Source organism: Nylanderia fulva, unplaced genomic scaffold (assembly GCF_048542155.1).
Source record: "Nylanderia fulva isolate GAGA-0341 unplaced genomic scaffold, ASM4854215v1 Scaffold575, whole genome shotgun sequence".
NCBI classification, from domain to species: domain Eukaryota; kingdom Metazoa; phylum Arthropoda; class Insecta; order Hymenoptera; family Formicidae; genus Nylanderia; species Nylanderia fulva.
In genome coordinates, this window is record NW_028190671.1 from 7,037 (window position 1) to 26,640 (window position 19,604).

Below are 19,604 nucleotides of genomic sequence, written 5' to 3' on the forward strand. Positions count from 1 at the left end.
GTCTTATTTTGTACCGGCCGAGTCGGAGGTTGTTATGGAGAGCCGCGAGATGGCGGGGGGGGGGGCAGGGCGGTGTGCTGGAGGGCTGCGGCTGCTGGTCCGGGGCTAAGTCCCGCTAATGTCCTCGCCCCTTCCTCCGGTGCCGTCTTGAGGTCCTGCACGTGGATGTGACGGTGCCATCGTCCTCGGGCGTCCTTCAGGTCGACGATCACCGGGGATATAATCCGTCGAACCGTCATCGGCCCGCTATATTTGGGGCTACTTGGCGTTAATGCGTCGGCCTTGTTGGATAGGGGCGGTCCCGCTTCCATACGCGGTCGCCCAGCTGGGTCGCCAGTCTCGTCGCCGCATGTTGTATGGTTTTTCTGTCGGTGGAAGGTCCGTGCGAGGTGGATCCGGACCACTTCGTAGGCGTCCTCCAGCTGGGTCTGGCGGGTGCTGGTCCTGGGGCCGGTGCGGTTCCCGGTCGGTCCTCCGGGTGCGGTCGGGCGAGCTCCCGGCCGTGTATTATGTAGGCCGGGGTGTATCCGGTGGCCTCGTGTCGGGCGGTGTTGATGGCGAATTGCAAGGCGGGAATTCGCTCGTTCCAATCCTTGTGCCGTCGGCCGACGTATTGGCTGATCATTGTTTTGATCGTGCGGTTGCTGTCTACCGGGTTACATTGCGGCGTGTATACGGGGGATGTCCATGCTGGATCCCATAAAAGGGTTAGCAAGGCCTCGACGCGTTCGTGCGATGAATTGGGTCCCGTTATCGGAACGAGGGTGGTCGGACATCCGTGTCGGTATATTAGCGGTCGGTAAGCGCTCGGGCCACCGCGACGGCGGTGGCTTTCCGGAGTGGGACCATCTCGACCCACTTGCTAAATCGGTCCCTGGATGATTAACAGCCAGGTATGGCCGCTATTCGATCGAGGCAGGGGGCCGATCAGATCTACGGCGGCTTGTTCCCACGGTGTTCGGACGAGGGTGGCCATCATCCGCCCAGCCGGTCGTTGTTGGCAGGCCTTATGCCGCGCACAATTAGTGCATCCTCGGACGTACCGGGTCAATCTCCCGAAACATGCGGGGCCAATAATAGAGTTGGGCCACCGAGCAAGTGTTTTAGAGATGCCCAGATGTCCGGCGGCCGGGTCGTCGTTCATTCGTTGCAGTAGCGCAGGCCCCTTTGATCCGTAGGTACGCACCGCTTCCACTGTTCCTCAGCTGGCGTCTCCCGGAAGTCCAGATCATGGAGGATGTGCCGATATAAGCTGTCGTTCTGTACCTTGTAGTCCGGGTGCTCGGTCGGGTGTCTTGTACCTCGGTTAATTTTCGGTGGTACCACCGGCATTTCGGCCGGGTCACGGCTAAGGCTTCCGGGAGGCGAAAGAGAGCGTCCGCCACTTGGTTGAGCGTACCTCGCCGGTACTGATGTTGAAGTCGTGCTGTTGCAACTCGAACATCCAGCGGGCCAGTCGCCCGGTAGGGGCCTCGATTCGTTGCAATCCATTTTAGGCTTGGTGGTCGGTCACGACGGTGAACCTGTAGCCCTCGAGGTAATCCCGCATTCGGCGTATGCCCCACAACGACGGCCAAGCATTCCAGCTCGGTGGCGCTATAATTTCGCTCTGCCGCGTTGAGGGTTCGGTTGGCGTATGAGATGACTCGTTCTCCCTCGCCGAGGTGCTGAGTCAGCACGGCCCCAACCCGTGGGTGCTGGCGTCGGTCTGGAGTACAAATGGTTGGGTAAAATCCGGACAGGCGAGGACGGGTGCGGTGGTTAGCGCCTGTTTTAATTCTGGAACGCGGTTTCTTCTTCCATGGCCCAGTTCCAGCGTGCCCTCTTTTTGGTGAGGCGAGTGAGGGGGCGGCGATGGTGGAGAAGTCGGCGATAAATCGGCGGTATCAGACGCTACCCCCAGGAACTGTCGTACCCTGCGGAGGGTCGTGGGGACGGGCCAATCGGTAATGGCCCTCACCTTCTCCGGGTCTGTCCGGATTCCGTGACGATCGATCACGTGCCCGAGGTACCGGAGACTTGGTCGGCAGAAATGCACTTCTCCGGGTTGAGGCGCAGTCGGGCGTCTCGCAGGCGACGAAAAACTTCGGCCAGATGGCCCAGGTGTTCCTCGAAGGTGCGTGATGCGATGACTATGTCATCCAGGTAAACGAGGACGTGGGGTTCCAAGGCAGGTCCCAGCACGGTATCGAGTAATCGCTGGAAGGTGGCTGGGGCTGAGTGCAGTCCGAACGGCATGACACGGAACTGCATCAGCCCTCTCCCTGGCACAGTAAAGGCGGTTGCGGGGCGGCTCTCCGGCGTCAGCGGTACCTGCCAATACCCGCTGCGTAAGTCCAACGTGGATAAATAGTGTGCGCCTCGCAGCTTATCCAACGTGGCGGTAATATGAGGCAGCGGGTAGGCATCTTTCTCGGAGGCCGCGTTTAGCCGGCGGAAATCGATGCAAAACCGGTAGGTCCCGTCCTTTTTCTTGGCCAGTACTATCGGGGAGCTCCAGGCGCTGGTGGAGGGCTCAATGACCCCTTCGGCCTCCATCCTTCGGACCTCCTGGTCGATGACGGTCTGCATGGCCGGATTGCGGGGACGGTACCGCTGTTTGATAGGCGGCCCCGGCTTGAGCCGAATTTGGTGGACGGCTTTGTCAGTCGGGCCGCGGACTGCTTCGAATTTTGGGAGCTCGCTACTCAGAAAGGCTTGTAGCTTTAGCGCTTCACTGGCGGTGCCTGGCCTGATGCTGGCCGTGGCGGCCCCCTCCTTGGTCGTGGCATGAGTGATGGACTTGGGCGGTGGGCGCAATTTTACCCCTAGTTTTGACCAGAGGTCCACGCCTATCAACACGGCATTGTCCAGTTGCGGGAGCACGGAGAAGCGGTGTCGATGCGATTTTCCTTGCAACTTAACCGTTGTCTCGATAGTCTCGACGATAGGGACCTGGGTCCCGTCGGCCAGGCGTATCTCTGTTGCCCTGGGGTCTGGACTCGATGATGTGCGGCTAACTCGGCGGGCTGTGTTGGCATTAAAAAATGATATCTCCGAGCCGGAATCGAGGAGGCCCCAATACTGCTGTCCGGCGATCTGGATCAGGAGGTGCGGTCTTGGATTATAGTTTAAGCAGAGTCGGGCTGGACGACGGCCGCGACGTCTCCGGCCCGCGCCTTGTTTCCCGTCGGGGGGTGACAGTCGCGGGTAAGGACCCCGTCTTTGCCGCATTTGGAGCAGAATTTCTTCGGCGGTCTCTTACAATTTATGCGGGTATGCCCTCGTTGTTTACACCGCCAGCAACATTCCTCCCGACTATAGGTCGCGGAAGCTACGACCGGGGTGTGACTCGGCGGTGTGTCCTTTCGCCGTTCTTGCCTGCGTCGGTCGACCTCCTCGTATTCGGCGGCTCGGAAGCTGAGGTCTCCGACGCTGAGCACGTCGGTTCGACGGATGTGCAGTTGGTACTCTGGGTCCATGTTTTCATATAACTGTTCTAATTGATCCAGGGGTGAATATCCCCCAGCCCGTCTCATCATTGTCAGGACCTCGGTAGCGTACCTCTGGAAGGACTCCTTCGGGCGTTGTTGTCGTCCCTGGATCGTTCTTTTCATTTGCCGTTCGTACCCGCTCGGCAAGTATTGCCGACGGATGGCTTGTCGAAAGTCGGCCCAGCTGGCTATGGTATCGCGGATGTTGCGATGCCATAGCAGGGCATCTCCCCGTAGGAGTTCTGGTAGTCCCAGTAGCATCTGGGCGTCGGTGTATCCGTACCCCAGGCACAGCTCTCTGTGCGTTCGAGGAACGCCAAGGGGTCTTTGCCATCAAAATGGCACCCCCATTTCCGGATCTGATTCATGACCTTGGCTGGTTCGATGAGTGTCGGGGAGGTAGGTCCTTCGTCCTTGGTTGGGCCTTCAGTGGCCATCCCGATACGAATAGTGGGCACAGCCATACGAGTTTGGAATAACGCGGGGTTTTGCCCGACAAATCGGCGGAGGAGTCGGCGGATCTCGTCAAGAGTCCCCTGACTCTCAAGCCCGTGCCTCTCGGGCCAAGGCATGGCTTCGGATTTTGACCAATCGGTTAATCCACGCGGGCATTTAAACAGGTCTAAGCGAGTCGGAATCTCCACTGGGCAGGTCACTGTTCGGGCGCCATGTAACGGTTCACCTTTCCCGACGCCGCGGATCGGCTCGCCGGTTTCCAGGATTCGGGAGGAAGGGGGAAATTCAGGACTCGCTTATTCCTTAATATAAAAACAGTGGGTTTATTCAAATAAAAAGAACAACGAAAAGAATGTTTAACAGCAGGCTACAGGTCATCCTACGGGTTTAGCGGATCGCTGGTATACGTAGTGAACGGTGATCGCACGGAGCGTCCGGTGGCGTGAAGCCTGAACAAAGAACTTAAGAGCTACCCGGTATATGTACAAAGCGTGAGGATCGAACGGAGCGTCCGGTGTATATTACAAGCTCGGAGGCGTATAGCCTATAACGGTTGTCCAGATGGGACTTACAAGTTACCCGGTATACGATACTGGAGATACAACAGGTGGAGGCGCATAGCTATAGCGGTGTCCTGATGGGACTTTACAATTTACCCGGTATACGATACTGGAGATACAACAGGTGGAGGCGCATAGCCTATAGCGGTGTCCTGACGGGACTTACAATTTACCCGGTATACGATGCTGGAGATACTAGGTACGGGGCGTAACGCCTTTATTCAAAACGGGGAGCTGTGAAGCCAACGTACGGCGGCATATAGCCTTATAATGATGTCCGGAAACCGGGAAACCCAGTATAACGACGAGAAGCCCGTCGCCCGGATTGTTAGCAGGATGAACGGAAACCGGGAAACCCAGTGTAACGACGAGAAACCCGTCGCCCGGCGGATAGCAGGATGGACCGGAAACTGGGAAACCCAGTGTAACGACGAGAAGCCCGTCGCCCGGCGTATTACAGGAGGAGACCGGAAACCGGGAAACCCGGTGTTACAACGAGAACCCGTTGCCCGATACTAACGTAAGGAACCAGCGACCGAGAAACCCGGCACTTTCACAACGAGAAGCCCGTTGCCTGGTCTGGGAGATTTGGAACGGGACTGGTGCCGGCTCGTCCGCCGAGCCGGCTTATATACCCGTCCGGCGGTCCCCTACTCCGCGTCGAGTCCGTGCGGGAGTACCGCGCCGGGATCGCGGTGGGGCGCCCCCGGGGTGGGGGCGGCCCGTGTGGAACGATTAGGGGCGCCTTTAGGCGCCAAAGCCTCACGTGGCGGGCGGCTGATCGGCCCGCGAGGCGTTAGTAACGGCTGCGCCGTTACAACTGTCATGTCTCCCAAAAACAGAAAGAAGAAGACCCTTAGTTGTTTAACAACAACTCCCTTGACCGGACCGTCTCCCGGAGGGCCGTAAAGTGTTGATCCGCGAAAAGTATCACCCGTTACAAAGATGTAGGATTCAGGGGTAACGTAAACACGGGGGGCGCAACAATATAATTTTAATTTTTTTTAATATTTAAATTTGAGATTTTTCTCTTAGATATTTTTTCAATAATGTGGTTTGACCGATAATATTGGAATATTTTTCGATGATTGACTAAAGAGTCCTACCGAGTGTTTTGCCGTTGTCAAAAGGGATCAAAACATTGTCATTGCAAAAAGCAACGTGTAGTAAAAATATAGGTGGAGATTGCCAATTGGGATGCAGTGTTAAAAAATAACCATCTTATGTCGATATGAATTAACCCTCCGCAGGATATATGACTCGCTTTTCTTATTATCTTCGGCTGAAAGAAGTTAAAATGAAAATAATATTTTCTAAATAATGGTGTTTTCGAAATAATAATAAAATAAAATTAAAACATTATATACAATATGTAATTAATATAAAAAATAATTACATAATAATAACAATAGTAAATAATAATTATACAATTCAAAATAAAACCAAATAAGAATGAATAATATCTAATCAAGTGTATACTTACAATATTAAAGAATTATAAGATAATTATTTTTACAAGGTAAAGTATAAAATTCAATAAAGTATTTAAAAAAAACTTGTGGATTATAATTTTCCACGTTTTTCTTTTATATTTTCGCAATTGAAATAATTTTAATGATTATTTCGTAATTACAAAATACATATAATTATGTATTTGTTTTTAATCACATTAAATATTGTAGATTACAACAAATGTTTTATTAGAGAGAGAAACAATTGTAGCACATATAATACATAAATTATATTCTAAATCGGCCATACTTCTGCTGAACATTGCATCAAAATATATTTAATTTGTGAAGTTTGCTCAAATTGAGCTCAAAACTTCTATGCTATGTCTAGCGATTTTGAAAAATTTCAAGTAATTATTTTGATTTGGTCGGTAATAGAAAATGGTCTTAAGTGTTTTCTTATTCAAATCTCTACTATTTCTTAAAGATAAAGTACAAAAATCATTTTCAATTTAATTTTGCTAACTGCATCCTAAACTGAAGAAAAACAAAATTATATATTTTTCTAAATAAATATATATTTAATTATTATTGATATCCACTTTAAAAGATAAAACTTTAGTGTAAATATTTTGAAAAATGTTCTTTTTCATCTTAATATAACTTCTTAATGCAGTAACATTAATCATATTCTGCACAAACATCTGCACAAATATCATTTGTCAATATCAGTTTTTAATGAGTTTTTAATGAAGTAGAAATGCGCATGGTAATATCAATCTTCTATAATGCAGTAGTTACTTAACATTATATCATTAAAAACTGATGTTAACAAATAGTATAATTATGCAGATTACAATTATTATTAATGTTATAGTACACACACATACAAGGTAAATTAGATTGAAAACTTGAGTTTTGCACATTATCTGCACATTATTCTAAGAAATGATAGACATTTTATAAGAAAATACTTATTATTAAAACCAAAACTTCTACTTGAAATTTTTTTTTAAAATCACCGGACAATATCAGTAACTAGAAAATAGCTAAAATAGCTTTAAGCTAAATTTTGGTATCTTCGCAATCAGCAGATAGAAATTCAATACAATTTTTAAGGGGTGGTCGATTTGACGTGAAATAATTCATACTTTAAAAAAAAGGTTTAAAAAAAGCAACAATTTTACGCATCCATGTGAAAGGGGTTATACAAAAAAACAATGTTTTTTAAATTACTATAAAAAACTTCTCTAAAAAAATCATTATAACTTTATACAATATATTTTTACTGCACAAAATTAAATATTTCAAAAAAAAATAATAATATCAAAAAATTGCGACAAATAAATAAAAATTTGTCCTATAAAATCTTTTATATATACAGGGTGTCCCAGAATTGATAGTAGAAAAAATAGGTATATTCTACAAGTCAAAAATAAAATAAAATTGTCCTATAAACATATGTCCGGAAACGCACCCTCTCTGAGCTACACCCCTCCAAAGTTTTCGCAAAAAACTCGAATTTTTCGTTATATTGTCTAAACTTGGACTTAGAATTTTATGAAATTGGTACATACACATTTCTTTTTATTGCGTTTTATCATTTTTATTGTCAAAAATTTTCTAACAAAATTTCGAAGGGGTTTTAGGTGGAAGGGGGCTACTTTTCAATTGACAAAACTTATGTGTGGATGCAATAAATTTGAAATACATTACAGTTTATTACGGAAAATACAAAAATAAGTATTTTTTGACTCTTTGATTTTTTCATACGACAAACCATTTTTGAGATAATCGACTTAACAATCAAGACAACCTGTATCTGTACCCTACGCCTCAACCTACGGGCAAGTTTTGCGCGAACTATGTAGTTCGCACGCAAAGCACTATCCGCTCAATCCACAATGGTAGATTACAAAAAATAAAAACAAACATAAAACAAAAATAGCACTACATAGTTCGCGCAAACTTGCCCGTAGGTTGAGGTGTAGGGATACAGATACAGGTGTCTTTATTGTTAAGTCAATTATCTCAAAAAACGGTTTGTTGTATGAAAAAAATCAAAGAGTCAAAGAATGCTTATTTTGTATTTTTCCGTCATAAACTGTAAAGTGTATTTCAAATTTATTGCATCCACACATAAGTTTGTCATATTGAAAAGTAGCCCTCCCTCTAAAAACCCCCTTCGAAAATTTTGTTAGAAAATTTTTAACAATAAAAATGAATAAAACGCATAAAGAAATGTGTATGTACCAATTTTCATAAAATTCTAAGTCCAAGTTTAGACAATATACGGAAAATTCGAGTTTTTTGGGGAAACTTTGGGGAGGTGTAGCTCAGAGGGGGGTGGCGTTGTCCGGACATATGTTTATAGGACAATTTTACCTTATTTTGACTTGTAGAATATATCTATTTTTTCTACTATCAATTCTGGGACACCCTGTATATATATAAGTATATATAGACAGGGTGACCCATTTTAACTTAGGCAGCCAATAACTCGAAAAATAAGCACACTACAAAAAAATGTTTAGAATCAAAATTTCGTCATTTCGAGGGGAACGTACAATAACGTTAACATCAGCCTCCTCACCTCTTCCCCTGGGCGGTGAGGGGGGGCAAGTTTGAAATCTTAAATGGAAACCTCTATTTTTTATTGCATATTCGGAATCTTTGGCTAAAAACACATACAATTTGTCTAAAAACAATTTTTTCGATTCATGATAGATGGCGCTGTAATCGACGAAATTCAATTTCTTTGATTTCTCTTACTGAGAACCCATGCTTACGATTCTGCAATACATTAACAATAAAATATACCACGTTTTCATTGTTAATACTCGAAATTAGTCTTAAAACAAACTTTTCATTATTTTATATTACTCATTAATTACTTCTCAAGAAACTGCTTTTAGCGTAACCCAGGAACAACAACGTGGACGTAGCAGTTTTCTATTACCTTCGGGGTGCTTGATTAACGTGAGTCCCCTCGCCTCTCACAATTCGGGGTGCTTGAACGTGTGGTAACCCAGCCAGTAAAGGCAAGGTCGAGTGGTAACCCAACCAGTTAAGGCAAGGTCAAGTAGTGACCCAGCCAGTAAAGGCAAGGTCGAGTGGTGACCCAACTAGTTAAGGCAAGGTCGAGTAGTGACCCAGCCAGTGAAGGCAAGGTCGAGTGGTGACACAACCAGTTAAGGCAAGGTCAAGTAGTGACCCAGCCAGTGAAGGCAAGGTCGAGTGGTGACACAACCAGTTAAGGCAAGGTCAAGTAGTGACCCAGGCCAGTGAAGGCAAGGTCGAGTGGTAACCCAACCAGTTAAGGCAAGGTCGTGTGGTGACCCAACCAGTTAAGGCAAGGTCGAGTGGTGACCCAACCAGTTAAGGCAAGATTGCATTGTTATCAGCTCTCTCCGCATGAAGGAGATGCTCAAAGTGTGCACCATTATTTTCTAAGAATAACAGTAATCGACAGCGAAAGTTACGTTGTACATTTTCTAGCATTATAGCTTCACAAGCTTTTCTTATTCTTTCATCATATTCAATCTTGTCGTTGGAGCTTCACTATACACTGCATCTTTAAGGTATCCCCATAAAAAGAAATCAAGGGGGTTCAAATTCGGTAATCTCGGAGGCCACAGAACTGGTCCACCCCGCCCTATCCACCGATTTGGGAACCTTTGATTCAAAAACATCCGTACAAGACGAGCATAATGAGCAGGAGCACCATCTTGTTGATACCATAAATTTAGTCTAACTGCAAGGGGAACATTCTCTAGGTATGCTGGCAAATCATTTTCGAGGCAGTCTAAATACATTGGACTATTAATTAAACGTTCAAAAAAATGAGGTCCAATAACTTGGCCATTGCAAATGCCTACCCATACATACAAACTCCAACGATGTTGATTAAGCACCTCACGATACCAATGTGGATTTTCTGGTGACCAATAGTGGCAATTATGCCTATTGAGACTACCATTGCTGATGAATGTTGCTTCATCACTGAAACAAATATTACTAAAAAAATCTGGATTCTGATCTAACATCTCAAGAGCCCATCTACAAATTGTACTCTACGTAGTCGGCCTCACTTAATTCCTGTACCAGAGTAATATGATACGGATGGTAATTGACTGATCGTAACAATCTATGTGCCGTAGTTTGAGGGATTCCCAGTTCTCGTTCTATTTGACGGGTACTAATATGGGGATTTTGATGAACCATAGCCAAAACTGCGAGCAATCTAGGGTCATTATTATTATGAAGTCTATTCCTTCGCCTTTCCGCGATGAAGTGGATTATTACGAGATCTTCTTTCAATGTTTATAATTTGTTGATCAGTAGGATGGCGGCGATTTGGGAATCGCTCCGCATAAGTACGGGCAGTAAGTCTGTAATTTCTACCACATTCACCAAAGGTTATAAGAATATCGACTACTTCTGTAGGAGTATAATTTGCCATTTTACCAGAATTTTATCAGAGTACAAATGTTAAAAAAATACATAAACACTTGTGACTTTGGCACTAAATGGAGTGCGCACTGAGTGTGCACTCGCCGCAGGTAATTGGGCGTTTCTTGTGCGGTACTTTGGACCATTCAAGTTGCCTAAAGGGCAAGTTACGCTAAAGCAATTTCTTGAGAAGTAATTAATGAGTAATATAAAATAATGAGAAGTTTGTTTTAAGACTAATTTCGAGTATTAACAATGAAAACGTGGTATTTTTATTGTTAATGTGTTGCAGAATCGTAAGCATGGGTTCTCAGTAAGAGAAATCGAAGAATTGAATTTTGTCGATTACAGCGCCATCTATCATGAATCGAGAAAAATGTTTCAGACAAATTGTATGTGTTTTTAGCCAAAGATTCCGAATATGCAATAAAAAATAGGGGGTTCCCATTTAAGATTTCAAACTTGCCCCCCCTCACCGCCCAGGCGGAGAGGTAAGGGGGCTGATGTTAACGTCATTGTACGTCCCCCTCGAAATGACGAAATTTTGATTCTAAACATTTTTTTGTAGTGTGCTTATTTTTCGAGTTATTTGGCTGCCTAAGTTAAAATGGGTCACCCTGTATATATATACAGGGTGATTCAAAACAACCGTTTGTCCTTAAAATGTCGTATTCCTGACTCAATTCTAAGACGATTTTTCCTTTGCCAAAATTTTATCCGAAGCTTAGTTTTTGAAATATAAAAAGAAATAGTTAGCGAATTACAGCACGAGTACAGGCGGTAATCAGGAGCGGCGCACCACATTATCCGACGCGGGCGATTACGTGGGCGCTCGAAGCGATCAGCTGTTTGTTACACGCGGCGTTTTGTGTGTGTGTGTGTGCGTGTGTGTGTACGCGTATACACACACACACACTCTCTCTCTCTCTCTCTCGCTGATTGTTACCTTGTAGAGATGTTTGATGTCCTTTGACGAATAATTGTTGCCTGACTGGATACAATCCGATATTGACACACTGTGACACACTGCATAATGAAATCATTTTTTTGTAATAAATTCTATTGACACTTTGACTCACGCACTTGATTAAAAATTATTGTAATAAATAACTGATTACAAATTACAACACATAATCACAATCTGAGAGAATTTTCTCTTAGAATTTGCCCTGAAAATTGTGGTAATCGTAGGATAATATTGTATGGAAAAAATTTTATTAGAATTCCTCTAATTAATATTTATCACATTCAAAATAATAATATCTATCACAATAAAATATGAAACATGTTTTATTAATTTTACTAAACCGTAAAGTAAAATTAATGAAATATATTTTATATTTTATTGTGACAAATATTATTATTTTGAATGTGATAATTATTAATCAGAGAAATGCTAATAAAATTCTTTCCATACCATATTCTCTTACAATTACCATAACTTTTAGGGTAAATTCTAAGAGAAAATTCCCTCAGTGTTTTGATTAATTATTAAAAATTACTTGTAAAAACGCGCGGCGCACACAGCACACGTTACTCGATGCGGACGGCAATAGTTTACACGGCAAGGACACGACAATCATAATCACAATCTAAGAGAATTTTCTTTTAGAATTTACCTAGAAAATTATGGTAATCGTAGAACATTATGATGTGGAAAGAATTTTATTAGAATTTCTCTACTATTTATCATATTAAAAATAATAATATGTATCACAAGAAAATATAAAATATGTTTGATTAATTTTACTATACAGTTTAGTAAAATTAATCACACATATTTCATATTTTATTGTGATAGATATTATTTTTAATGTGATAAATATTAATCAGAGAAATTTTAATAAAATTCTTTTCATACCGTATTGTCTCACAATTACCATAACTTTTAGGGTAAATTTTAAGAGAAAATTCTCTCAGTGTACCATTAATTATTAAAAATTACTTGTAAAAAGGCACACGTTACTCGATGCGGACGACAATTGTTTACACGGCAAGGACACGACAACAGACTGCGGCGACGGACGACGCGACGCGTCGCGACGCTTCGCGACACGTCTAGACGATAACAATCACGCGGCGTTGCCGAACATGTGATTGACGCGAGACATGTATTAAAACGTATAATAATTATGTTATTAAAAAAGGCATATTATAACGTATTATAATTTTTTACGTTATAATACATTTTTTTTAATGACAACATTATCCGCCCGTTTTGCCCTTTCTTTTTAAGCGAGACGTGAGAAAAATGATTATGTTTTGCGAACAAGATGTTCCATGTATAAATGTATTGGTCGCTCTGAAAAGAGCGGATTGACTTTGGTCGCTCTGAAAAGAGCGGATTGACTTTGGTCGCTCTGAAAAGAGCGGATTGACTTTGCTCGCTCTGAAAAGAGCGGATTAACTTCGGTCGCTCTGAAAAGAGCGGATTAATTTATAATAGGTGCTCAAAATGACCACCATCCATCCTTATGCAAGCTCTCATGAGTTTAAATAAATTTAATTGGACGTTCTCCATTACTTCCTCTTCGATATTCCGAATTACATATCGTAATCTGGTTTCTAAGTCGTCGACGTCCTCGGGAAGCGTCTTCGGGAAACGATTTACTTTTTTCAGAAAATTTTCAAGTACGTTGGAAAATAAATATCTGGGCTGGAATAATGGGTACCCAAATACTTGGGCCCGTTATTCTACCAGATATTCTAACTGGCCAGACGTATGTGGAACTTTTGAAAGAAAATCTGCCCGATTTTTTAGAAGAAGTGCCACTATTTGAAAGAAATAAAATGTTCTTTCAACAAGACGATGCTGGACCACACAACGCCAGGATTGTAACAAACTACTTGAACAAGCAGTTTTCTGGACGTTGGATGGGTCGGTATGGCCCGATACGTTGGCCCGCAAGATCCCCGGACCTTAATCCTCTTGATTTCTTTTTATGGGGATACTGTAAGGAATTAATATACAAAACGCTTCCCGAGGACGTCGACGACTTAGAAACCAGATTACGATATGTAATTTGGAATATCGAAGAGGAAGTAATGGAGAACGTCCAATTAAATTTATTTAAACTCATGAGAGCTTGCATAAGGATGGATGGTGGTCATTTTGAGCACCTATTATAAATTAATCCGCTCTTTTCAGAGCGACCGAAGTTAATCCGCTCTTTTCAGAGCGAGCAAAGTCAATCCGCTCTTTTCAGAGCGACCAAAGTCAATCCGCTCTTTTCAGAGCGACCAAAGTCAATCCGCTCTTTTCAGAGCGACCAATACATTTATACATGGAACATCTTGTTCGCAAAACATAATCATTTTTCTCACGTCTCGCTTAAAAAGAAAGGGCAAAACGGGCGGATAATGTTGTCATTAAAAAAAATGTATTATAACGTAAAAAATTATAATACGTTATAATATGCCTTTTTTAATAACATAATTATTATACGTTTTAATACATGTCTCGCGTCAATCACATGTTCGGCAACGCCGCGTGATTGTTATCGTCTAGACGTGTCGCGAAGCGTCGCGACGCGTCGCGTCGTCCGTCGCCGCAGTCTGTTGTCGTGTCCTTGCCGTGTAAACAATTGTCGTCCGCATCGAGTAACGTGTGCCTTTTTACAAGTAATTTTTAATAATTAATTGGTACACTGAGAGAATTTTCTCTTAAAATTTACCCTAAAAGTTATGGTAATTGTGAGACAATACGGTATGAAAAGAATTTTATTAAAATTTCTCTGATTAATATTTATCACATTAAAAATAATATCTATCACAATAAAATATGAAATATGTGTGATTAATTTTACTAAACTGTATAGTAAAATTAATCAAACATATTTTATATTTTCTTGTGATACATATTATTATTTTTAATATGATAAATAGTAGAGAAATTCTAATAAAATTCTTTCCACATCATAATGTCCTACGATTACCATAATTTTCTAGGTAAATTCTAAGAGAAAATTCTCTTAGATTGTGATTATGATTGTCGTGTCCTTGCCGTGTAAACTATTGCCGTCCGCATCGAGTAACGTGTGCTGTGCGCGCCGCGCGTTTTTACAAGTAATTTTTAATAATTAATCAAAACACTGAGGGAATTTTCTCTTAGAATTTACCCTAAAAGTTATGGTAATTGTAAGAGAATATGGTATGGAAAGAATTTTATTAGAATTTCTCTGATTAATAATTATCACATTCAAAATAATAATATTTATCACAATAAAATATAAAATATATTTCATTAATTTTACTTTACGGTTTAGTAAAATTAATAAAACATCGCCCGGCAAGCGAAAGGTCTCGGGTTCGATTCCCGATTCAGCGATTTTCGGATCTATATTTTTCTCTTGCATTCATTTATTTATTTTCCGTAGGAGGGTTAAAGGGGTATTGAAATTAAATCTCAAAATATGAGATTATTTCATATTTAAAATCTTGGCCGTGTCCAAGTAAAAATTTGGTGCCTTGTGCACCGATATTTAATTCTAACGAAAAATTATTTAGTTTTGTTAGGATAACGCATTGTCATCCGCGATTTGGCTCTTGTTGCCCGTCTTATACGTTAAATTTATATTTATATTACAGAGCCTTGTTAAAACTCTTATATTTGATACACGCTGGCTTAAAAAATGCGTTTGTTTACCAACATTAATATATATAACAGAGAAAAGTATAGAATCGAAAGGATCTGAATAGCTCAGCTGGAAGAGCAGTCGCCCGGCAAGCGAAAGGTCTCGGGTTCGATTCCCGATTCAGCGATTTTTCGGATCTATATTTTTCTCTTGCATTCATTTATTTATTTTCCGTAGGGGGGTTAAAGGGGTATTGAAATTAAATCTCAAAAATATGAGATTATTTCATATTTAAAATCTTGGCCGTGTCCAAGTAAAAATTTGGTGCCTTGTGCACCGGATATTTAATTCTAACGAAAAATTATTTAGTTTCGTTAGGATAACGCATTGTCATCCGCGATTTGGCTCTTGTTGCCCGTCTTATACGTTAAATTTATATTTATATTACAGAGCCTTGTTAAAACTCTTATATTTAATAAAACATGTTTCATATTTTATTGTGATAGATATTATTATTTTGAATGTGATAAATATTAATTAGAGGAATTCTAATAAAATTTTTTCCATACAATATTATCCTACGATTACCACAATTTTCAGGGCAAATTCTAAGAGAAAATTCTCTCAGATTGTGATTATGTGTTGTAATTTGTAATCAGTTATTTATTACAATAATTTTTAATCAAGTGCGTGAGTCAAAGTGTCAATAGAATTTATTACAAAAAAATGATTTCATTATGCAGTGTGTCACAGTGTGTCAATATCGGATTGTATCCAGTCAGGCAACAATTATTCGTCAAAGGACATCAAACATCTCTACAAGGTAAGAATCAGTGAGAGAGAGAGAGAGAGTGTGTGTGTGTATGCGCGTACACACACACGCACACACACACACACAAAACGCCGCGTGTAACAAACAGCTGATCGCTTCGAGCGCCCACGTAATCGCCCGCGTCGGATAATGTGGTGCGCCGCTCCTGATTACCGCCCGTACTCGTGCTGTAATTCGCTAACTATTTCTTTTTATATTTCAAAAACTAAGCTTCGGATAAAATTTTGGCAAAGGAAAAATCGTCTTAGAATTGAGTCAGGAATACGACATTTTAAGGACAAACGATTGTTTTGAATCACCCTGTATATATATATATATACCAAAAGTGTGGCAACCCCTAAATATCTCGGAAAATATACGTTTTACAGAAAAGTGTTTCGAACAAAAGTTGTAGGGTTTAAAAAGATCCACATACTGATTCTATCAGATTGACCTTGGATGGCGTTGTCAAGGTCAGGTCAAGGTCACGTTGATTTTTTTAAATGGCACCCCCTACATTTGATTGCATATTCTTATAGCTTAATTCAAGAGTTTTCCAAAGCACTATAATAATGTTTATTTTTATTACGTACTTTGCGAGTTATGAGGATTTAACGTTAGTGTACCGCCGGTTTTAACATTATTCAAGGTATACCACATGGAGGTTACTCGCTCGGATTTGCATCTGTTGTGTGTGTGATCCAGTCAACTATAAGGCAAGATCGGTCGTGGATCCAGCCAACTAGGACAAGATCGGTCGTGGATCCAGTCAGCAAAAGCAAAGACCCAACCAAATTACAATGGAGCATTTAAAGATTTGGAAAGTAATCGACATAGTAAACAAATTTGTGGATGCTTATTTATCATAATAATTGTTCGAAATGCGTGTGCGTGCGTGCGGTGCGTGTATACAGAGATTAGATTAAGTTGCACCAGACAATTGCAGATGTGTTTTAATGTGTTAAAGTAAATGCTGAAAGTGGCTGCCATTGATTTCCTGACAATATGCTAATCTTTGGTAGAATGTAGAAATGGCTTTACGATTCGTTTCAAAAGGTATCAAAGCCATTTCATCCCTTATTCGCTGTATCAATTCGCTAATGGTTTTAGGTTTTGTTCTGTAAACCTTACTCTTCAGGTATCCTCATAGATAATAATCAAAAGGAGTTAGATCTGGTGACCGAGGTGGCCAATCCTCTCCTCCCTCACGTTCCGACAACTCGCGAGCCATTTTTAAAACGTTTAATTTTAATTAATCGTACGTTGTATTTGGACGATAACAATTAATTTCTGCTTGCTCAAAGCTGCAGTTAGAAGGTGCTCGTTCTTTGATAGCTTTATACATTCTTAGTTGAATGTTAAATGCGAGTTAGACTGCATGTATCGTGCGTCACATAGCGGTAAATAAAGGAACTAACGAGATGTTTTATACACGTTTTATGGAGCAGTTTTTTTGGTAATTTGACTTCAGCGAAATATGAGGATATGTTGAGGAATCAGATACTTTCGGCAATACAAGCAATAACAGGTGAAAACTTCGATCAGATATGGTTTCAGTTGGGTCTTTGCTTTTGCTGACTGGATCCACGACCGATCTTGTTCTAGTTGGCTAGATCCACGATCGATCTTGCCTTATAGTTGACTGGATCACACACACAACAGATGCAAATCCGAGCGAGTAACCTCCATGTGATATACCTTGAATAATGTTAAAACCGGCGGTACTCTAACGTTAAACCCTCATAACTCGCAAAGTACGTAATAAAAATGAACATTATTATAGTGCTTTGGAAAGCTCTTAAATTAAGCTATAAGAATATGCAATCAAATGTAGGGGGTGCCATTTAAAAAAATCAACGTGACCTTGACCTGACCTTGACGACGCCATCCAAGGTCAATCTGATAGAATCAATATGTGGATCTTTTTAAACCCTACAACTTTTGTTCGAAACACTTTTCTGTAAAACGTATATGTTGAAGATTCGTTCTTTGGATCGAATCCTCGAGGACGATCGAATTTTCTAGAATGTTTTTTGTTAAATTCCTTAGTGTTTACGCCAAGGAAACACGTGAAACCAACGTGTACACTCGCCGCTAATTGGCGTGTGTACATCGCCTGATTTTCCGATGGTCCAATCGAGGACCCCGATCGGCTGCCGCCCTACGCGAGCTCCGAAATTCGCGCAGCCCTCGAGTCAGTCCTCGAGAGAGCGAGCGCCGAGAAACATAAGTCTAGGTACGCGACGAACTTGTAGAAAGTGAATAAACTAAATTAAACCGTTTCAAAACGCGTACAATTATTTGATCACGTTAACCTGGCATCCTACAACGTTAAATCTTATACATATAAAAATGGTCCTTCGAGCCGGATATTAAAAACCGATCGAGTGATAGTGAAATCGCGAAAAGAACGGGCTCCTTCGTTTCGTACCTTATTCGAACAATTGACAATTTCTGCCTCGTGTGCCTATATCGGGGCAGTAAATTTAAAAAACGCAGTGATCCGCGGCAAGAGAAATACGCTAATTACGCGTTCTCGTTTAGAGTAGAAAAACTCCGTGTGCGGGAGTGAGACCGCGCTACAAGACAACAAGCCGTCGCGCGCGCTCCGAAACAGTCTATCTCTCTCTCTCTCTCTCTCGCGCTCTCTCCAAGACGTGAAGAGCGAGAGAGACGGTATCACGCCGCGCGCTCCGAAGCTCTCTCGCTCGCTCTCTCTCTCTCTAGCTGCGGCTCTCTCGGCCGCGCGCCTGCCGTCGCTCCGGCCTAAGCCGCGGCGCTCCGGCCACGTGACGGTCACGCGCCCTCACGTACCCGGTGTACATCGAATTCTGCATTTGAGTAGACAGAATTTCGACGTTGAAGTGTCACTTGCAGTGCAAGCGCCGCTATCACGCGCTTTGCAATCTTGCATTCGGACGGCAGTTAAACGCCGTTCGAGATTAGTGACTGCACGTGTACTCCGCTACTCGCGCTCAGTGACTCTCAACTCCGGCGCCGCTATCACGCGCCAGTGATTTTTAATTGAGTGCGGTGAACATACGCGAGTTATCCGCAAGCGCCGCAAGCACGCGCTTTGCGTTACGGTATTCGCAGTGACTCTCAATGATCAATCGTGACTCGTACTGATTAACAGTGACTCTCAGTGAACGTGCGCCGCTATCACGCGCACCGCACCGGTGAATCTTAACCAGTGCATTTTTTTCACTGACTTTTGACTCTCGCAGACCAAAGTGTAAACGACCGCGAACGCCGCTATCACGCGTACGCGTCGTGCATCTCTCTGTGACTCTCTCGATCATCTTGGTGATTTTCGACGTTTCTAAACATTTTAAAAGGTGCGCGACTTGCTATTTCGACGCCGCTATCACGCGTACGCGTCGTGCATCTCTCTGTGACTCTCTCGATTATCTTGGTGATTTTCGACGTTTCTAAACATTTAAAAAAAAAGGTGCGCGACTCGCTATTTCGACGCCGCTATCACGCGTCCGCCGTCGTGCATCTCTCTGTGCATCTCTCGATTATCTTGGTGATTTTCGACGTTTCTAAACATTTAAAAAAAAAGGTGCGCGACTCGCTATTTCGACGCCGCTATCACGCGTCCGCCGTCGTGCATCTCTCTGTGCATCTCTCGATTATCTTGTTGATTTTCGACGTTTCTAAGATTTAAAAAACCTCGCGATTTGCAATTACGACGCCGCTATCACGCGCCACGCAATCGCTTCGTGTGAGAAAGACAGCCGATAACGGCTTAACGAGACGGTGCGCTAGCTCGCGCTCGGACTCTCTCTCTCTCTCTCTCTCTCTCGCGCGCGTCAATCAGCGGG